The sequence below is a fragment of the Panthera uncia genome, chromosome F2 (assembly GCF_023721935.1).
Source record: "Panthera uncia isolate 11264 chromosome F2, Puncia_PCG_1.0, whole genome shotgun sequence".
NCBI classification, from domain to species: Eukaryota; Metazoa; Chordata; class Mammalia; order Carnivora; family Felidae; genus Panthera; species Panthera uncia.
Genome location: NC_064812.1, coordinates 39,271,922 through 39,295,193, shown reverse-complemented (window position 1 = coordinate 39,295,193; position 23,272 = coordinate 39,271,922).

Genomic DNA, 23,272 nt, shown 5'->3' with positions numbered 1-23,272 from the left:
GCCTGACCCTTGATCTCACAGTTTCGTGAGTTTGAGCCCCGTGTTGGGCTCCCTGCTGACCCTGCAGAGCCCACTTAGGATTCTTTCTCTCCCTCTCTCTCTTTCTCTGGCTCTCTCAAAATAAATAAATAAACTTAAAAAATTATTTAAGGAAAAAGAAATTAAGGAAACTTTATAATAGGTAAAAATAAAAATAGGTAAAAATTCCCACATCGGAAGTTTTATTTAGTATCTATATATTTAGTATCCATAGATTATCTAGCAGTCACTATTTTGTCATAGTTTCTTTGGTTGAAGTCACCTTAATCAGTTTTAATGTCCTGGAAGGATTGCCAGGATAGCCACACCTCTGGGAGGAAAACAGCTGGAGCTGGAGAGTGGCCAGGACCCTACTGTGGCTGCCTGGATTCCTGCTTCTCTCTGTTTGTTTGCACCACCCCCCCCCCCCCCCCCCCCGCCCCGCCCTGCACCCATGCCCGCTTTCCACACCTAACCCAGGAAGGCGCTGTCGTCCCACAGCAACCAGGTACACATCACCTCCAGCCAGTCACCTGCACCCAAAGGCTATCTATGAATCCCAGTTCCAAGTTCTAAAAGGGGGACTCTGGTCCAGTAAGCATAGTCAAGCCACTGGCATCAAGTCCAGTTAGCCGTGACGGGGAAGAAGAGGGCTCAGGTGATATAAACACGGGCCAGGAGCCAGTTTCTACTGGGAGAAGGAACATAGTTCTCAGAAAAAAAAAAAAAAAAGAGTCATTGGAGGCTGAGAAGATGCCCCCAAATGGCTGTTGATGCAACTACTGTAAATCCCATAGCTCTTAAATGAATGTTTATTATATTCATCCTAGAGGCATCTGGAAATATTTAAAAAACTTGTGGTGCATACAGTGCTGGACACACTCACGGCTGTCCAAACTGATGCAGTAACCCCTCTGTCCTCCCGGGTCCCAGGCCAGGACGTGGGAGCCAGTGCTTTAGAGGAAGAGAAACAGGGGCACCTGGGCGGCTCAGTCGGTGAAGCATCCAACTTCAGCCCAGGTCATGATCTCACGGTTCATGGGTTCGAGCCCTGTGCCAGGCTCTGTGTTGACAGCTCAGGGCTGGAGCCTGCTTCGGATTCTGTGTCTCCCTCTTTTTCTGCCCCTCCCCTGCTGGTGCTCTGTCTCTCTCTGTCTCTCAAAAATAAATAAATGCTAAAAAAAATTTTTTTTAAAGAAATATTTAGAGGAAGAGAAATAAACTGGATGATTCTTGGGAGTCCTTGACCTCTCCGGTTCGCATCCTTGGAATGAAATGGGAGTGAGTGTGTTTTGCCTGCTAGAAGCGATTAGAGAAAAAGAGGCGGGACACTCCCGAGGGCCACCCTGCCCCTCCCTGGCATGCCTCAGAGCCCACCTGGCCACCGTGCCTGCGTGGCTAATTGTAACATTTCAGCCTTCGCTGCCAGCAGACTGCCCACGTCCTGGCAGCTCCAAACGGCAGGAGACTAATAAAACGAGCCCTAATGAATGGATGGCCCTGCAGTAATATTGAACTCTCGGATTTATTCTTGTTGATAATTTGAGTGGAGTAGACCAAAGGGACTCTTAGTGGTATAACTAGGAGATAAAATTCTGATGAATGAAACATTACCTCGTTGCTTAAGGAATCGTGCATAATTAAGAGGGTTGTTGACCCTAATTGAGATGATGTTGCCAAGGTGAGCCGAATGGCAGTTCTGGACCAGAGAGAGAGTTTCATGCCCAGGGCGACTCTTCTGCAAGCAGAGGAGCTCACTTTGGTTTTGGCGAAGCTTAGAAATGAGCTTCGCTAATGGGGCTTTTTAACCTTGATACGGAGCTAGGTCTGGGAGTAGCGTGCATCAGATTCTGCCTCCCACAGTCCTCCTGGCTAAGCAGAATGCACCAAGACAGAATTAGGGGGCCCATTCAGGGGTCTGTGTATTCTAGGCCTCCATTCAGGGTCTACGGTTGTTCTGCTCGGTGCTTAGATGAAGAACTTCCAGAAAAAAGCACCAAAAAATACAGCCCTGGGGTCCAGCCCTGACTCTGCCTTTCAAGTCCCCATGGGACCTTGGGCAAGTCACTTAACCTTTATGACTCTCAGAAAGGTCATCCAGAAAATGATGGTTCCTCACCTGGCAGCTATGAAGGTCAAATTAAATGTTAAAGTGCTTCATAAATTTTGAGACACTGTACAGATACAGAGGGAGGGCCCTGTTACTGGAATATTCATATATGAGTGCCCAAACTATGGACTGGTACCAGAAAGCAAAGGTTTCATAGCACCAAAATATCCACTGCTCAAGTAGAGTACGTATGATATTGGGCTCCACCCTAGACCTCCTTACAATTAATTAATATGCTTTCCTGCCAAAAACGGAAGCCTGCCCCTTCCTGATGGCCTGACCTCTACAATACCTGACCATATTTGCAAACACAATGCAAATGGATGGCACAATAAAATTGCAAATCATGCAGAAAGTGAGGGATTTCATGAGGTCAGTGAAAGTGATGTTGGAGAATGCTCGGTTCAGTCAGCAAAGCACTGACCAAGAAGTTAAGGCAGAGGTAGCCAATTCCCAAATTAAGAGAGAAGAGCAAAGTCAGTGTTGCTTCAAAGGAAACAACTTAAATGGGAAAGATTTTACAGCGGCCCTTGGAGAAAATGATAAAACACTCAAGTATTTTGTAAAAATTACTCTTCTGGGGAGCGTGCTACAAAAGTTAGGTGTGAAGAAGTTAGTATTAGCCATCAGGTTCATTTTGTTGGGAAATTTTCCCATGGAAAGAGTTTGTTTTATTTATTCTTTAAGAGTTAGCTGATAATTGGTATTATTAGAGTCTAACTTACTTTTATAAAAGCTTTTATAACAAATTTAATTTTCTAGGCAAAATCACAAACCGGGATTTTGTTGTGTGTGTGGTTTTGTTTGTATGTTTGGCCCCCTTTCACCAACCATTCTCGGCTAAGGAGGACTTTTTATAATTATTGAGTTATTATTGCTAATTTAATTATTTCCCAGTCTCCCTCAGTAGAAATGGTGTGGTCAGGCTTTTTCAGCCAAAGGGAGAGAGAGGAATGACTTTGTAAGTAAGCCCTTTGGAAATGGGAAGGCTCAGGGTGTCGCTCTTTCAGCGATAAAGCCAAAATGGCTTGGAAACAATACATTGAGAAGTGAGCCCAATTTTCTGGGCAGTGTTGATGCTAGCATGCCAAGCTATTTTCCCTGAGAGAGGATGTGACAAGGACTGGCTGAGAGGCACGAATGCCACGGCCTCTGCACCCCGCAGACGGCCAGGCTGGATGCGGCTACTCTGGCTGGCCAGGCGGATGCAAACCGCGTCCTCTCCAGGAGCTCCACTGCTCCCTCCCCTAGCTGAAGAGGGTCAAACCTCAATCAGAAGAGTCGGGGTTTCAGGACACCCTCGAAGACCCTTCGCCGAGAATTTAACTTAGCTGTTGTCATCAAAATCCTTTGGAAATAACCCCCCACCTTACCAGCAAGTTGGCTGAGGCATTCAACGTGCCCGAATCCTTGGTACTCTGTCCCTGCAGGTTCTGGGTCACCGTGCAGAGAAGATATGCAGCTGGAAGGTAAGATGTCAGGGTGCTGCTGGGAAGACCTGGGTTCAAATCACAATTCTACCACCTTACTGGTTGTGTGACCTCAGGCAAATTCCTTGACCCGTCTAAACATCGATTTTCCCTTCTGTAAAATGGGAAAGGGTTCACTAATAGGTCTGCCTCACGGGGTTTGGGGTGGATCTTCAGTCAGACTCCCCAGAAGCGGAAACTGAGAGGAGGCTTCATGTACAGGTGACTTATTTAGGACACGTTCCCACTTAAGAGAGTAGAAGCAGACAGGGACAGAGGAAAGTCGAAGCCAGAGATGGTTTCCCAGCCTGATCCTCCCAGGCACTTGGGAGGATGTTGTACATCAGTTTGTCCTGCTCACAAGGAAGCTGGGCTTTCACGTACCTGCACTGGTCGCCCAGGGGCTGAGGGTCACGAAGGAAGGTAAATTGTAGGCACTTGGGCACTCTGCACTGTGAGCGAAGTGTCCCCAGGAGCCCTCAGACAACGTCTGATGAGAGTCCCAGGTACAAACCGCGGGCAGTATCGCTCTGGTAAGAGACCCAAAGATCTCGGCAGAGGACAAAGGGGGGTCTGACACAGTGGGGGTTACACGATATGATTTTTGTAAAACATCTGGCCCAATGCCTGGTGCAGAGAAGGCTAGGGATGCACGCCCACTCTTACTGTTGCTGTTGCCACCATGGTTCTCATAATAAAAATACGATTGCCACCCTCTTAGGCATTCTGCCAGGGAATCTGCTCTATGGGCCCAAGCCGAGGAGCTGGTGGTCAAAGCCTCTATGCAGGTAAATGTTACATTCAACGTACAAGAAAGAAAAAGGGCACTAACATTTATCGAACTCCTACTGTTCAAATGTCAGGCACGGTGCTGAGCACTTTACATGATCTGTCTCATCCACTTCTTATAACAGACCCATCTGGTAGGATTAGTATCTTCATTTGTACGGCTAAAGAAACAGATCCAGAAAATCAAAATGAATTACTCATTGTCACACAGCTAAAAGGCAATGGAGCCAGCATTCAAATGTGGTTATGCCTAGGTGATAAGGCAATATTCTTTTCACCTAAGCTTCAGAGCCTACCTGTTGCCTGTCCAATATATTCTAAGCAGCAATGTGCCCAGCTAACATAATAGATCGTTCAATTCCCCTCGCAACTAAGGATGGCCAATAGAAGTAAATGAAGTCATTGTGTGGGGCTCCTTTAAATAAAATGGATCCCATCAGGAAGCATTCTTTTTTCCCTTCCCCCTTCCTTCTTCTCCTACTTAGAACACAGACATGATGGCTGGTGCTCCAGAAGCCATCTTGGGCCATGGAGCTGGAGGCCTATAGTGGAGCTCTGAACTTATTCTAGGTATCCGGACTTATTTTATATGAAAGAAAATAAACTTCTATGTTACTGAAGTCACTTTCATTTCTGTTGTCTGTTTCTAGCAGCTGGCCCTAATCCTAACACATACAGATTATATGATAGTTATGAGATCTTTTAAGAAAAAATTTACTATCCTGAATTAATGTGAACTACCCACTTGCCCCAGGCCCTCTTTCCTGGAAAAATGTTGACACATTTTTGTGCCATGCATTTTGTGTCCGATTTTTTGACATGCTATGAACCTGAACCCATTAAGTCCCAACCAACATGTGGTTTTCTAAACACAACAGATAAAGTCAGATAAATTGCAAGCAGCCTGAGATTTCAGAATTTCCAGGGCAGGTATGATTTCCTACATTTTGAAACTGGGGAAACCGGGTCACGTGCTGGGAGATAAAGCCCTGATCTGACAGGGTTCTCTGAAACCCTGGAATCACACCCACTACCTCCTGGATTTCTACACCTCCCCACATATCACCCTTTCTTGGTCTCCCATAGAAGCAGCAACTGGCTTCTTCCTAGGGAAGCAACAGTAATTGGCCCTGTATCTCCCAGCCCCTAGACTTCTCACTTTTCAATGCTTTGTTTCTCTGATCTCAGTCCCAGGAAATGGTGTGTGACTGATGACCTGACAATGGCTTCAATCTATATTCTGCCATTTGCAGGAAGAGTTTACCAGAAGCTTCAGTCAATAGTGGAAGCTCCTCGGTCTGGAGCCCAGTGGAAGGCTTACAAAATCAGGGATGGTTTGTCAAAGCAAATTTCACATGCAACTGATTCCAGCACCTTGGGACAGGCTGCTGGAATAAATAATCACCATACACATTTTGTTAGCTATGCCTCGTTAGAGATAGATTTTTGGAAATGGCATCCTGAAGGCTGCTTATCTGTCAGTGCTCCTTATTAAGCATGGTGAGTGTTCCAGATTGGCTTTTCTAAAAACTTAGACTGTTGCCATGGCCAGGTGCGATTCATCATGGTTACTGGCATTGTGGGAGCCCGAGGGAGGGGTGTGAGGGCCCGAGCTCACCTTCAGAACTTGCAGCTTCAAGTGCTAGAGGAAAGCTGGGGAGAAGTTTCTCTGCAAAGTGAAAGTTTGATCAGAACTCCTCAAGGAAGGATGTTGATGTCAGTGTGACAAAATTCCAGCTTCAAGTCACTGTGACTCCCCACCCCTCTCTTCTCTGTGTCTCTTTCCTCCCCACTCTTCCAGGTATGTTTGACTAACTCTGCTGGGACCGCCTCAACGCAACAAAAATACATTGGTGGAAAATGGTTCTGCCCTCAATGGACCAAACTGAGTCAGAAGGTGGAGAGTTCCTCTTTATGGGCTCCAGGCAGGGCTCTAACAGGGGCCCTCCCTGAGGGGCCCTTGCTCCCCCATCCCCACCACGTGAGGGCAAGGACTGGCCACTGAGTTCTCCATTCCCTGAGCACAGTATAGCCCTGGTATACAGTAGGTGCTCGCTACACAAATTGAGTTGAATTGGATTGTCACATCCTCTGTTTGGGCTTCTTTTAACTTGAGTAGTTTCTCTAACATGAGAATTACTAGCCAGGCCCTCTCACACACTCTAATCCAGCCTTACTGCTTCACAATAGGAGCATTCCAGTCAGCCTCAGCACAAGGCTGTGGGCAGAATGGAAACTGCTGGCAATATTGGGACTCGGCAATATGACCAATATCTCCCTGAGACCCTAGCAAGTTAAAAGTTGTCCTGTCAGGGGTGCTGAGGAACATCAGTATTATGTTACTGGTGGAAAAACAAAGACACAGAGAGGTTACTTGATTCAGATCTCCAACAATATTAATGCAGGGATTCTTATGCACTGTGAAAATCTAGATGTATCATAAAGGCAAGTTAAGAAACACTAACTTAAAAAAAAAAAAAGGAAAGAGACACTAACTTACTTTACAAAGGGATCCCTTTATATTTCCTTAAGCCTGCCAGCTGTCTTTGTGCTCATAAAATGTAGTTGTTAACCCCAAAATTGTTATATACAAATTTCAGCATCATGTTTGGTCCACAAAGCAAGGCGTATGTGTCTGCTGGAGCTTGGTCCTAGTCAGTCTGTATCCATGAGGATAGTATAGAGCTCATTCCCGCATTTCCACATAGGAGTCTGGGGTTCATCGGGGTGTGTCATCAAAGGGTCTTCGTCCAGTTCCATTAGGTGAAAAATAAGGGACACAAATCCTAAGCCCTTTTGGGAATGGCCCTGCCTTCAAGGGACCCAGCTTTGCTACAGCTTGATGCTAAGCTGAACAACTATTGGCGATTTTGTTCATCCTTCTGGGCCTTATTCTCCCAGGGGAAAAATAAATAAGGGGTAAGATAAGTCAATTTTATGTTCTTATCAGACCTGATATTGTAGGTTTCTAAATCAGGAGGAACAGAGGCAGAAGGGTGGGAAAGGTTAGATTGAGCAGGAATGGTCACCTTGTCCAAAAATAAAGATGATGAAGACGTTTTATTCAAATTCCCATCAATGTTCTATGAATGGCTGCAAGATTACTTGTAAGAACATACTGGCCAAATGCACTGCATCCAAGCTTCCCTTCAACCTGGGATAGGCAGTGTTTGTGAAGGATCCATTTCCCAACATCCACCAGAAAGTGTTTCCATTATCCATTTGATTTCTAAAGCATCAAAAGGAGAGATTCCTGTGTCAAGGAATCGGCACTAAGGCTGGGAATCAGGAGAGCTTTCAAGTTCTCTCCAAAAGTAAGGTTGCACTCATTAATTGTTTTCTCCACGGAGGCCACCCTGCCGGCATTTGGCAGGATGAACGGTGATGATGTGTGGTGCTCACAGAGCAAGGATCTACTGCAATAGCCCTTGACTTATGCTGTCTCCCCTTAAAAAACAAAGGCATTAAGGTTATGGATGTGTTCGTGAATGAGAGGTCCCCTGTAAAGAAAGATTCTAGGACATAAGTAATGGCCAGTGACAGTAGGGACTTCAGGGATTCCTAACAAATTAGTGATCCCTGCACTTCAATCTGTCTGCTTAGCCTATGGCCAGCTGCCCAGACCTGTTCAGCTTCTCTAGGAACAAAGAGAGAGAGAGAGAGAGAGAGAGAGCGCGCTATGTCATCCCCAAGGCTCTAGACCCCAGTCCTGCAAGGAAGGAATTACAGGTGGTGGGTTATTTAGGACTCAGCCTGGGGCTTTCCTCGCTCCAAAGAACATCTTTCTCTTTTTCCTTGTGATGACTACTCATCCATTATCTCTTGACTAGGATCCCATTGAATGGAATGCAGGATGAACAATCTCTATGGTTCAAACCTGCTCTCCATGTTTCTGTGAATCCAAGGGATGTGTCAGGGCTGCCATATTGTATAACTCTAAAGGGTTCCATTCACATCACGGCCCCAGGCAGTGCTTTGGGGGTTTTATTTTTAACCCCACTTGGCACCTAGTAAATCACTGACCCACAACCTGCATTTTTAGTCTTAAAACCTAGATCTATTTGTTACCTGTGTACTCAGTATTTTTTCTGCTCAGATTCTAATAATACTGTATACAATTCTTGTTTCCTAGGCCACAGCAGCGTCAAGAAAAATCGAGCTCTTGGCCTAATTTACAAGGTCACTGGCTCCAAACCGCACTCAACTTTGTTAACAGGCTAACAACCCTTACCTCACCTTCAAGTCATGCCCCACCCCTCTCATGTGTATGAAGACCTTTGTAAGCCCTAGGCTACCCCTACATCACATGAAATATATTAAAACATACCCACAGCTTTCAAGGACAGATAGATAAAGAGAGAGGGGGAGAAAGTGAGTCACATATATTGTCTACATATATAATATTGTTATTTATAATATATCATTTTGCTATACATTTTTGAAAGGGTGTTTAATTTTCATAAATTTGAATGTGTGAAGAATAAATTATGTTTATGATCCAAACATCCTACTTATTATAACTATATGAGAACTATACTATGCGTAACCCATTATTAGATGACCTAATGTTATATTGTGCATACATTTCTTCATTTAATAATTTTAACTTTCAGGAGGATGAAGACTTTTTACTCAAATTCCCACCAATGCCCTCTGAATGGCTGCAAGATTACTTGTAATCTACAGCTGATAAAAATTTTCACAAAACCTGAAAAGCTTGTAGGCCTAGATATAGGAACTCCTATACGTCTTCCCCACATCCCCACATTACCCCAGCCAGCCCCAAATCTCTTTCTAGTGAACCCAAGTAACTCCTGCTCCTAGATTGTGGCTACTAGGTGGGAATTGCTGTTGGATCCATATTTCTGCGGTGCTAGGTTCCATGATTACCTGAGATGACCACACCACAGAGAGTTGCGGCTTTTTCTTTTCTTTCTGGGGGCCTGAATAAATCCCAATGCACTTATTTTCCAAAGGGCCCTAGAAATCTGTCTTGGCATTCCAGAGTGACCTATGTTCACACCTTGACAGCATTTTACACTCTTCAAAGAACCACTAAGAAAGGTAAAAAATGTTTTAACATTGTGTGCCAACTATACTCAAAAATAGAATGATAATAAGATGTTTTGACTCAGAAAACTGTTCTGTCCAGAGGATATTTCGACTCCTAAGAGCACTACCATTTAAGCCACAGTTATATCATTATGGATACATTTTTGTACTGAAAGTACTTTTTTAAACAAATTCCATTAATTCCTTTAATTTCTTGATCAATCTTTTTAAACAGCCCAGTTAAATCCTTTACAATTCTTTCCACTTTTATTGGTATTGTATTTCATGGAAGTTATTTTCACTGGGTTTAATTCTTTCCCATGCAAATTGTACAATACAACTTTGACTATTGACCAGTGTGCTTTGTTTATATCAAATACGAAGATTGTAACTTCTGCCCCGGAACATTGACTGTATAGACATTTTTCTACAAAGTTCAATTGTTCCTAAATCAGGCTCCACAGATTAGAATTTTACATTGTACAGATTTTAAACACTATCTGCTTTATTTTTTTTTATTTTTTTTTAACGTTTATTCATTTTTGAGACAGAGAGAGACAGAGCATGAATGGGGGAAGGTCAGAGAGAGAGGGAGACACAGAATCTGAAACAGGCTCCAGGCTCTGAGCCGTCAGCACAGAGCCCGACGCAGGGCTCGAACTCAGACCACGAGATCATGACCTGAGCCGAAGTCGGACGCTTAACCGACTGAGCCACCCAGGCGCTGCAACACTATCTGCTTTAATTTCTGTCGATCATTTCTCCCAGTGATATTCCTTAGGAACTGTATAGAAAACAGAGAGTGGTACTACTCTCCTAGCAAAGCCACAGTCTGTTGGGGGCTCATGCCCCTCCCTCTAGCAGAGGAGGCCTATGGTTTAGGGCTGGATTGTGTACAATGAGTGGATAAAACATGAGCTCTGGAATCAAATCATCTGGGTTAAACTGGGCAAATCATTTCAACTCTCAGTTTTCCCAGGGGGTTAGTTTCCCATTGGTGGTTTCCCATTTGTGAAATGGGGTCGATAGTAGTACCTGAGCCAAGGGTCCCCGTGAAAATGAGGGCATAATGCATGCAAATTGCTTCACGTAATGCAAGGCACTAGAGCCTAGTAAGAACTGATGGCTCTTGTCATTACCCCAATCACCTTAAAAATTCTATCAGTTATCTATTACTATCCCCAAACCTAAAGGCTTAAAATAATGGTAACTCTGGCTGAATTCTATTCTGTTGTATGTATACACCGCACTTTATTTATCCATTCATTTGCTGATAGACATTTGGGCTGTTTTCACCTTTGGTCTATTGCGAATAGTGCTGCTGTGAACATTCACTTACAACAGTTTGAGTACAAAATGAAATGAAGAACTGATACCTGCCACACCACAGATGAATGCATTATGGTAATGAAAGAAGCCAGCCACAAAAGGTCTGTCTCCATAGAGACATAAAGCAGATTGGTGGTTGCCAGGAGCTAGAGGCACAGCGGGGGTGAGGGTGGGGGGCGACGACCTGCTTAATGGTACAGGGTTTGCTTTTGGGGGTGATGAAAATCGGAACTAGAAAGGGGTGGCGGTTGCACAACATTGTGAATACACTAAATGCCACGGAATTGTTCGCTTTAAAATGGTTAATTTTATGTTCAGTGCCTTTAACGTCAATTCGAAAAATGTATAATAATAGCAATTTATGATTTCTCATGATTCTGTGGGACAGCTGGGGGGGCTCCGCTGGCTTCACCTGGGCTCTGCTCAGCAGGAGGGCTGCCTGGGAGGGCGGGGCCTCTCCTTCCAACCGGGCTTTCTTCCTCAAGGAGTACAGTCCAAACCTCAGCAACTCCTGGGGCTCAAGCAGTTACCCAGCCTCTTGCCCGCTTTACATCTGCTGATGTCCCATTTGCCAAAACAAGCCCCAGGGCCGGGCCCAGAGCCAATGTGGGAGGGGACTATGTGAGCAAGCCAGCACCGGGAGGCATGGTTCCTTGAGGGTCACACCGAGACCATCCTCCACAGGCTTCCTTCTAATCTTGGACCCCAACTCTGGTAGACTCGGGCCTGAAATGTCTCTTAGACCCTGACTGACTCAGACTCAGACTCAGAAAAGTTGGGCCTTTTTATGCATGGCTTTAGAACGGGGGAGGAGCAAGCCTTAAATATATTCAGAGATCACCACGTGGAATGAAACTCCACTTTCTTCATCTCTGAACCCAAACTGCCACTTAATGTGGAACAGCTGAGTGCAGGAGCAGCGGACCCTCAATGAAAGGATGGGCTTCACAGCGTTCAACTTGGAGGGCTCTGGATTTCCCAGTCCTGAACTGCCCAGGGAGTCCATCCTAAAGGGCCAGGTCAACCTGACGACTTACCCTCATGCCCATAGAGATAGCCTCTGTCAGTTTACAAAGGATCTGCACGCACGTTATCTAACTTAACCCCTGCGAGGTTGGTACTCATCATCTCCATCTCGGAGAATGCGGTGGAGCAGGAGATGACTGCCCAGACCCTGCTCTGGGATGGACTTGTTGCCTCCAGCTGCCAGCCCCTTCCGGGTGTGCCTTGCTGTAGAGGGTTGCTTCACCCAAGGGCGTGCTCTTTCCTTTCCGGGCAGCCCACGTGCAGCTGATAGTGGCAGGGACACAAAGGTCCAGGCCCTTCAACCCATGATAGGACAGCTCTGACCGGCTGCGTATACTGCATTTCCTCCCAACTCCCCAGGGAAGGGGTGCAGATCACCTTCTCCCCTGGCCAATTCTATTCCCTCCCCTTCCATGTCACACGTGTTGATCCCCAATAAACATTTTGGAGCCCAAACTCCATCTCCATGTCTGCTTCCAGAAACTCCACCTGCTGCAAAGAACCTGAGGCTTCTCGGCCCCCAACATCCAGAACCTGAAAACTCAGGACCGCCAAAGCGGGTGCCAAAGCCCAGGCTCCCTGCACCGAGTCCTACTGCCTTGTAATCTCTACCCCTCTGGGCAGAAGGCCCATGTCACTGCAGGGTGTGTGATTCACTCTCTGTGTGGTAAGTGGTGTAGACACAGCAGGAAAGTTGTCCTGGAATACCTCTGTATCCCGCAGAAGCATGACATCTCTTTCATAGGGTTCACAGGCTGTGGTTCTGACCACTGTGGGAATGACAGGCATGGAGACCCTTTCCTGAGAGCAGGTTTTGATAGAAGCAAGGAGACAGGGGGCTGCGTGGGGGGGGGGGGGGGGGGGGGTGCCAGACCAGCACCACAGTGTGCGGAGGCGGGGGAAAGAGGGCCAGAAGAGATGGCGGACAGGGGGGCACTCAAGACAAACCTCACACTCTGGCCCAGGAGCCAGCGCTTCCTGGAGATGACAGGCTGTCTGCTTCCTCATAAACTTCCTCACAAACTCTGGAAGCCAGGCAAAGGGCAGAGCACAGCACAGTCAGAATGCTTCCCAGAATGCTTGGAGTCCTTGCTTCAGCATCCTCTCACCAGCGCACACTGCCCCCCACCCCTCCCACCATCTTCCCAGGAAACCCATGGCCCAGTGCTGTGCCTGGAGCCGGGAAATCTACTGCCTCAGACAGGAGAGGGTTCAGCTGTGAGAAACAGGGACCCAAAGTACTGGTGGCTTAAACAGCGTCTTTTCACACATAAAAATGCTGAGGAAACCAGTCCAGGACCGGTAGTATGGGGACTCCACAGGCTCTTGGGGAGCCCAGGCTCCTTCCAGCTCACAGCTCCATCATCCCTGGGACACAGGCCACATCCATGTGACAGAAGGCAGGATGGAGGAAGGGGTAAGGACAAAGAGGGTAAAGAGGAGGCACTGACTGACTTTAAGGAAGGTTTCTGGGTCCCGAGGAACAACTTGTGTCACACGATCACATCTATCTGCAAGGGATGTAGGGAAGTGGTGCTTTTCTTCTGGGACCACATTCTATAGCTAATGACTGAAGGGGCAATTTTGGCAAACAAGGAAAAGAGATACTGGGGCAACACCAGCAGTCCCAACCCCTGTGGGGTTTCAGTTCTACAAGGGTCACTTCCCAGTTAGTGAATCTGGGGAAGTCACTCTGTCTTTCTGTGTAAAGGGTGTGGTAAAGGCTGTCCTGCCTCCCCACAGAGTTCTTTGAGTGTCAATGAGACATAGAAATACCCGTGAAAACAGGGACACCTGGGTGGCTCAGTCGGTTGCACATCTGACTCTTGGTTTCAGCTCAGGTCATGATCTCATGGCTTCGTGGGTTCAACCCCCACATCAGGCTCTCACTAGCAGTGTGGAGCCTGCTTGGGATTCTCTCTCTCTCCCTCTGTCTCTGTGCCTCCCCCATTTGCGCTGTCCCCCTGTCGTACTCAAAATAAATAAATAAACATTAAAAAGAAGAAGAAGAAGAAGGAGAAGGAGGAGAAGGAGAAGACGGAGAAGGAGATGAAGAAGGGGAAATCTCTGTGAAAACAAAGCAGGATATGTGGACCTCAACATTTGCTCTTTTTTCACCAATGTGTGAGGATCCTTTCTTGGATTCTCAGATATGCTCACCCCCAACTTTCTCCCAAAAAGGTACAGATAAAGATAACTAAGTGCTAGTCACTGTGGTAGTAGTTTTACCTCACCTTATTTAGAACTCATGAAAATGCTATGAAATAGGCAGTCTCTCAGGGTAGATTTGTTATTTGCTACTCCACTGCTTTCAAAGACATTGAGATCTGGCGAAATCTGTTGAACAATCTTAAAGTTTGGGTTTCCAATACGGGGAGCAGGGAGTGGGCACAGACAAGTCTGAAAATAGAGGGAGAAGAATTTCGAACTCTGGGCAATCTTGGAGGACAAGAGTGGAGACGTGAAGAGAAAGAACTAGAAAGAAGACCAGAAGCTGCCTGTTCAGTGTCCCCAGATCAACTATAAAGTATACCAGACTTGCAGAGTGCTTGCTAAGAGTGGATTTTTGTAGGAAGTGCTGAAAGCCCCTGCGTTTTAAGTGTGGGCTGATACAGAGGCAAAGAGGCTGTGGTCCTGGCCCAAAGCTGGGGCAGAGGAGTCCACAGATCATAATAAGCCGGCTTCTGGAGGAGGACTTAGATTTTCACAAACCATGGCCTATGGTCTGGGTCTAAAGCATCGATTTCAAAATCACTGTGTGTGATTTTGCGGGGGGGGGGGGGGGGGTCCTGAGACTTTATCTACCATAAACATTATTATCGCTGTATTAAACATCAAGAAATTGGACCTCAGAGAAGTCAGGCTTGCTGTCACACAGCCAGTAAGTCTTGGCACCAAGGTTCAAATCCACTTCTCTCTAGTTGCAAAGCCAGTGCTCCCAGGCAGTACCCCTACTGTCCCTGTCCCCGTCCCCACTCCCCACTACCACCCTGCCTCATCCCGCACACTCTCTGCCACTCTCACAGCCAAGAATGGCTTTCCCTCCAGATCCACGCACAACTGAGGGGCTGAGCCAGCCGCCAGCCTGCAGAAGACCACGGCTGGCATAGGAGGTGTGGGGTCCAGCAGACAGGTCCCATGGTGCGTCCTGTGGCTTCACCTTTCATTGCAACCTCCAGTGGGCCCCTGGCCCTTCCTGCCCACAGCTGCGCGCCCTCCTGATGCAGGCAGAAAGAAAGTCCCCCTAAAGGAGGCAGGTGGAAAGCGGCAGCACCTTCTTTCAAAGGCAAAGGGAGGTCATGGCAGATGCCCAGGACTGATCGATCTGCAGTGAGAGCCCTCTAGCAGTGGAGCTGAGAGTGAGGGCTCCATGGGACGCAGGGGCTCACACACAGGAGACAGGGACGGCCCTGCAACTGCCAGGACCACAGTCTCCAAGAGGGGCCGCTCTGGCTGCGTCCTCTCTTCAAATAAACACCGTCCCAAGACTGCCCAGTGCCAGGCTGCAGAGCTCGGAGCTGCCAACATTTCCGTTAGAAAGTCCTCATTTTTCGGGCTGAAAATGTAGCTTTCAGAGTTTATCCTGGGCTAAGACTTTTCAGTGTCATCTTGGGAGCCAGTTTTTAATTTTCATTGATTTAGATTCTGCAGGGATGAAGAAAGAATTCCTCCTTCCCACCTTCCCCCCCAGTACATACCCTTCCAAAAATAACCAAAACAAAACCCCTAATTGTTGAAAATAGGTTTACATTTTATTTTGGACTTTTTTTCTTCTGTGCTATGGAGATCAGAATACAGCTCAAGAGAACAAATAGTTCCTTTAGGCTGGGCTGGAACCTGGCGCGCCTCAAGATTTAGAACCGTGTGTATGGGCAGAGGCGGAGGGTGGGGGGTGACCTCACATTGGCCCTCATGCAGGGCAGGAAAACAGGACACAAACCCTTCCCTAGCTGCAGGCAGGCTGAGCATCTGCCCCCCCCCCCCCCCCCAGAGGGCTACAGGGACCTCCAGGGCTCCTCCTGTGATAGGGTTAATTGTTCTCCAATCCACACCTAGCAACCACCTCCCCAGCATAAGGAGGAAGAGCTTGCTCTGCTGAAGGCCAATCCTGAGGCCCGGGCTTCCCTCGCTGGCCCCACATCCTCTCTATCACTTCATCGCCCTGTCTTCCCACGCCTGTCCTCATACAGCTGGCTCAAGTACAGAGTGAAGTTCAAGCACAGATGAAAGAAACAGGCGTTGGAAGGTCCGAGATATCCATGCAGCCTCCTGAGTCCCCTGCCTTGGGACAGGAAAGCCTCCCCTTTCTGGGTGGTCTCTGCTCCCTCTACCCTAAACCCTCATCCTCAGAACAAAGCTTGCCTGCTTCCTGCTTCTCACTCTGGCCCAAGGCTGAGCATCTCCTCCACTCTCCTCCTGATTGCTAAAGGAGGAAGTGTCTCCCTCACTTGGCTCCCGGGCCTAACTCCGCCAACTCCTGGGCAAAATAATCTAGACATTCACCTACCACCACCTAATTAGCCTCTACCCCTTCTACGTCCTGCCTCCTTTTCTCTTAGTTTCACATTTTGAGCAATTCATCTAAAAATTGGGTGTCTGTGCCTAACACAGTCTGTTAGGCATCTGACTTCAGCTCAGGTCATGATCTTGTGGTTCCTGAGTTTGAACCCCATATCTGGCTCTCCGCTATGAGTGCAGAGTCTGATTTGGATCCTCTGTTCCCCCACAACCACCCCTCCCCTGCTCGAATACGCACGCATGTTCTCTCTTTCAAAAATAAGTAAACATTAAAAAATAAATAAAATAAAATTCTCTTCATCCTCTCACCACAGCCCGGCCCAAAGGGAAGTACGCGGAATCCATTAGTGCCACTGAGTAGAGCTCATCTCTTTCTCTGACTGACGTTCTCGTAGTAAGTTTGTGCACAACATTTCTCGTGAACACTCTTTTCCATGTTGTTATAAGTTCATTCTAACTCTGTTATGCTCTTTGTCCCAGAGTAAATCCTGCCATCTGTGTGAGCCTCAGGAGCTTTGCCTGTGTGACCAGTCTTACATGCATCCCTTAACTGGCACCGTCTGGTGTTGGAAGACACCCACCCGCCTGTGTGTCCCTCTGCCACCCACATTAACAAGGGGTCACCTGTGTGGCTCATCCCCAATGGAACAGACCACTATGTAGAGAAGAGGGAGTTACAGAAATGTAAGCCCTGGAATAGGAGCCAAGAGGAGGAATGAAGGGCAGACCCCTAGCCTAGGAAGGAGGAGTAAAAACTCCCAAACCACTCTGAGGTATATGGAAAGTCAAGGGGTTCCCAGGAAATCCCATAATCCATCCCTCAATTCTCTGACATACTAGCCAGTGTCACCCGGCTTCCAACGGCCTCAGGTGAAGGTCCCCTACTTCTGCTCCCTGAAGGAGCCCTCTTTGTATGTCAGTCGTAGCTGCTGGCCTCACTTCTTTAGACTTCCAAGCCTCACATGCCCACGGTCAGCAATCACTGTCTGGATTATCCGTAGCCAAGAGACACATCAGAAAATACAGAGGAGAACTACCAAAACCCTGAGAGAATAGTAACAAGGCTTACTGCCTTGAGAGCTTAAAGCAATGTGGGTCATAAGTCACAATCAAGCTGTGACCAAATTTCTATAGTATAAAGACTATGACACTGTGAAGAAAGGCAAGGTGGGGAGTGGTTGGCACTTGATCCTCATAAATAAAGTCTTTTATTTCTGCCCTTCCCACTTCCTTATTAACAAGGATGACCTGGGAATGGACTGCCATTCAGCGGGGATCTACTGGTTTTGCCTGCCCGGCATCCATCCCCCTTTCTCTGGTTCTGGCACTACAATTTATTTGCATCTGGAAAAAAAAGTCATCTGTTCCTTATTGTCAGCCCTTGTAGTTTGGGTGGGACTAACCCCATTCCAGGCTCCAGGGCTGGGCAGTAGCCCGGTTTGTAGGAAGTGGTTCAAGTGTACATGATGACCTAAATGAACTAGAAGAGGCAATCTCAGGCTTTTTTGTTTTGTTTTGTTTTTTGAGGAAAAGGAGGAGGAGGAGGGGAGAACTGAAAGGGAAGAAATACCTTTTTTCTCTTCATTAGGGTTGCTGCTGAAAGGGTGATATTTGTGGATCTAGAGAATCAAGCAGCCAGCTTGCCACTCAGAGGGAAAAACCTGCCTGAGAATGAAGTTAGTACAGAGGAAAGAAAAGCTGAGAGGTGAAGAAAGACATTGTTTGAGTCCCTGGATCAAGCCCTACCTGAAGCCCAGACTGCCCCTGGACTTTTCAGTTGTACATGCTAAAACATTTTTAAAATTCTGTTAATTTTAATTCTGTTAATTCTGTTAACATTTTTTAAATTCTTATTTATTATGACCGCCACCTAACTCAGAACGTTTGTCTCTATTTTATAGATTAAAAAAAGAAAAGCTGGAGCTTAAAGGAGCTAAACACCCTGCCAAGTTGGCACACCCTAACTACCGACTGTCAGAGTTTGGGTATGAGCCCACATACGCCTGAATCCAAGTCTTAACTACTCTACCCTCCAACCTCCCATTGCATATCTTTCTCCCAACTCTCCAGGTCCCACACCTAACTTTGGTCAACATTTACCAGTTAACCGTTCTGAAACATTTGACATCGTCACCAAGAACCCAAAGCCAGTGACTCACTCCAGCCTTGGTTAGACCATAGCCCATACCTACTCTTCTTTCTTGGTTCCACTAGAGCTCCAGTTTTGTTTTGAAGGCCATGGCTTCAAATGTAGACCTGAAGGCAGCTATGAGGTAAGCATGTTCTGCAATCTGCATCTTGTCTTTTGTTTGTTTTGTTTTTTAGCCACGACATTTTCTGTGATTGCTCATTGGCCCAGAAGCTTCTGGAGTGCTCAGAGGCAGAGAAGTACCCATAGCTGACTGTTTGGCAAAACCGTCTCTTTTTAGATTGGCGTGGATCACCATGGCTTCAGCTCAACTAGGGCAGAGGAGCATTTAAAATACCCAACTGGGTGGGGTGAGGTAGCAACACACTTATAGCCCATACTCATTAGGACAGTCCCAGAAAAGGGAGCCTGCAAAATGCCATGCTGGGCATGATCCTCCCTTCTCTCTCCCAAACCCCAACCAAGGAGAGGCTAGAAAAATCAAGGTAAGCTTCTCAAGGTAGATCATAAAACAAAAGTCCAAAAATAAAAAAGGCAGGGGGGGTGGTGTCTCCCAAATGGTGACCTTAGCAAAGTGCCTGGGCCATGAAGAAAGTTGTCCAGCTGAGGCTCTGGAGGAATGAGAACTCATATTCTGAGTTACCATTTGGGGATCTGGGGTTTCAAATGATAACAACTACTCCTAACCAATTTATTATAAAATCAACACACAATTATCAGCAAAGTATGTGTTTGTGTTTAATCTGTTCAAAGGATTACTCTAGGAACTGAGGCCAGATTGAGAAGATTGCCTTTAATCAGAGGCCAAATTAAAGTTTTGGCTGCTGTGCCATTTTGCTAAGCATTATTCAAATGCCTCTAATGTAACAGTTGAAATGAATGTTCATGCTTAATTTGAATACTGCTTAGCTCCACAGGGAACCCTCCCGCCCCACCGCAAAAGAAAAAAAAATCATAAAATGTCACCCATACGTCGTAAAGCTACCAGTACTCATACATAAGTTTATGGATGGTTCGGATCTCTTGCCGAAGCACCAAATATTTTCTCTGAGTGGTCAGCAATATTGTATTTAACACCTAAAAATAATTTCGTTGGCCCAGAATATCCTCAAATCATTGAAAATTTTATGCATTTTCTTTGGAAGGAAATAACAAAAACCAGCAGAGGATACAAAAACAATTCCCTCTGGTTGAAAAGAGTTGAAATGCTTCCATCCAATCATGAGTATAACAAAGAAACTCACAAAATACTTTCAAGAAGAATCTGCTCAATTGCCCTTTGACCCAGAGACCATTCGATCATATGCTGGCTTTGTGAAATTTTTGTTTCATGCTTCCATTTAACTGTTCCCCTTATTTAACTCCTCCCCCATAAAGTACATGCAAGCCTATATCCTATAGTTCTTTCAACCCACTGTGGCGCCTAACAAATGCCTGAGATCAGAAAGGGAACAAAACAAGCAGTCTAAATCCATGAACAAATAGTGAATGTCTTCAGTTCTCCCAAGTACTCTGCTCTGCCTCTGGCAGTTAGACAGCCTGAGGAGCCGTGACTTTACTATCACGTGGCAAGGGCATATCCCACGGCCATGCTCCCTTCTTCCTTTCAGGTAACGTGGCCCAGACTTGGGGAACTAGTCCTGGTTAATGTGAGCAACTCATGGCAGTAATGTCTTGGCATACACATATATATGACTCATGTCTGGTCAATAAGATGTAAAGGAAATATTTTGTCCCCTGGTAAAAGAGAGTGTTGTGCAGGAGAAGCCCCTCTTTGCCCACTCTGTTACTTTCCTATGTTGGACACTGTCTCTGAGAATGTGATGCCTGGCACTGAAGCAGCCATCTTGGCACCAAGAGACAGATTTGAAGACCCAAAGTCCTTGCTAAGTGTATGCCATGGATGTTAAAAGGGCTAGAGAGATGGAAAGAGTTTGGAGACTTAATAACCGGACAGCTAAACCAACCATGGGACCACTTGCTTCCAAATTCCTTATTATGGCAATAATAACTGCCCTTATTCTCAGTCCCCATTAGATAGGGTTTCTGTTACAGCTGAAAGCATTCTAATTAATCCATATCACTCTCATTAAAATTTGGAGTAGCTGTGTCTCCCTTCTTCTTCTAGGAGGGAAAACTATGGTAAAATGGAAAGTTTTGGAGCCAAAGGCACTCCATCAGTCAGAATTCTGGCTGAGAAACCCTGAGCAAGTTTCTTAACTTGCAGAGTAGAGTGTCAGTATTATTAACTGGAAAACGTAGATAACAATGGAGGCTTCATAAGCTCATTATTAAGAAAACAAACCTAAACAAAAGATGGTGAAAATTTCACATGTCACAGTCTAGCATGGAGGAGGTGCTCAACAAATGTCAACTGCTTTGCTTTCTTTCCCTCCACATGCTCCCTGTGCGGAGCAGAATGTTCAGTGAGTTTGGGGGGAATAGGGAAATGTCCCTATGGAATGTCAAGAAAGAATGATTTTTCACCATCTTTCTTATTTGGAGACAAGAGCAGAGATAGGGACAGCTGTCTGTGTGGGAGGCTGAAGCTCAAAGAATAGCTTCTGACCCACAGGCCTATCTAAGTTGCCTCTACACAAACAAATCCCCTCATTTAGTAGTTGCGATGGCCTTTTGTTGAGCCTGGTGCCTTCTGTGATTCAGCCTCTCTGTCACACCATCTGCTCAGGGCCTCAACAGAGGCCTACTCCTTCTGAGCTGCTTCAGGCCATGGGAGTCTGTTGCCCACAAGCTACCCACAGCTGGGAGTCTTTAAAATGTGGACTCAACTGCTCAGTGGGCAGTGATCCGAGTGGGCACACATGCCCTGGCAGCCTCCAGGCACTGTGGGCCTGTGGACAAGCAGCATGCAGTCTACAGGTCTGTAGGCTGTATTCCAAAGCTGGCTTGTTGGCCATTCTCATTCCCTCTCTGGGCACATATCAAGATGTGCCCCCGCCCCCATACACACATACACATGCACACACACAAACATGCACACGCATTCCCACTTCCTGGTGAGTGAGCACAGTGATAGCTATCCTCTGAAGAGCTAGAAGCCTATCTTCAGCCACACTCCCTCCTCCCTCCCTTCTGAAGGCAGGGGACGATGTTAGTCTAACTCAACAATTCAAACTGCATACCCTAGACTGAGAGGCAGGGCAGAACAGTGATTAAGACTTTCCACTCCCAGCTCCAGGAATTACAATTTATGAAACATTGAATGAGTTACCTAAACTCTCTTGGGCTCTTTTATCTCATCTGGAAAATAAGGATAATAATAGAATTGTTACAATGATGTGTTTAAATGTGCTTAGCACTGTGCCCAGCATGTGGCATGTGCTCAACAAAATGGATTCTCCAAATCTCAAAGCACGCTTAGGAAGAGAAAGCTTCTCCTGCCATGGGACAACTCCAAGATATGGCCCATTCAGTCTGCCATTTCAATAGGTCATGGCTCATAAGACTAACACTTCCACCAGACCAAAATATTTGTCAGTGTGCATGCACTTGGGATTTAAGGGATTCAACAATGAATGAAGATACTTAAGAGCCAATAGTACAGAGGAAGAAACAAACTCAAAGACAAAACCATAGTCACAACTTGTGATAAATCCTATGAAGGAGAGGGAACTGAGAATGAATACAGAGTGAGCAGTGGGCATGGGAATGCCATTTTATCAGGGAATCAGATAAGACCTCTTGCTGAGAGAATGACGTGTAAACATGTAAGAGCTCAGTGTCCCTCACATCAATGCTAGTTGCGTGAATAAATGCTCTCCCAGCCAGAGTGGCACTGACAGAAAGATGGATCCTCCGGGCAGGAGATGAAGCGCTCTCTTGATGGCACATCAAGGTCCTACAACCTCAGTTCCTGGGGAACAGTCTGTTTCACGATCACAACGTCCAGAACGTTCCTGGGTTTCAAAGGTCTTGTCTTGTACCTTTCTCCCCCTAAGTGTTCTGAATTTTCTTATAAAGTGTCTGGTCCCACAGCACCAGGCAGAGCAGCAGTGGGCTTCGATGACCACTTTTTCCCAACAATCCTGGAATTCAGGCTATTTCCTATTGAGGCTTAAGCTAACCTTCTGCTAGATACCTCACTGGGCTCCATTCTGCAGGCTTAACTTGTCTAGCTTGGTGATTTTTGGTGATACCACTCTTTTAGAGATTTTTCTAAATCTTGTTCTAAGCCAATTTTTTGAAGTCCTTTAAATTCAAGGGACCTCTTAGGAGAGAGCTCACACTATGTATACATATCCATATATAAAGAGAGAAAAAAGTCATTGGGAGAATCATATCAGCTTTTTCTTGTTTTTGATTATATATTCGCGTGGAGTATTACTACAGCACACCATGCAGGGTACATTTCCAACATTATTCTTTTGCTTTCCAGGTCACTTCCGTTTCCCTACTTGATTTCCAATATGCTGCAAGAGTGATTTGGTACTACTAAGTTTTTTGCCTGAGGTTGTACCAATGATAGCTTCCTTCCCCCATTATCCTTTAACCCATTTGTATTCACTTCATGCTTCTCCTTCACTTGAAACTATTCCCAACCTCTGTTTCTGGGCACTTCTAGCCTCTCTGTAGTTTGTCACTGATGCCTTAAGGAATCTTTAGGGATCATTCATTTGTTCAGTTGCTTAATGAGAACCTACTATGTGTAAGCCCCTGAGCTATGAGAATAAAAAAATGATTAAGACATATTGTTTGTTATTATTATTCTGTGGCCTCAAGAATCTCACAGTCTCTGGTAAACAGACAAGAACATGTCACTATGTTAGTTAGGTTCTATAAATTGAAGTGTGG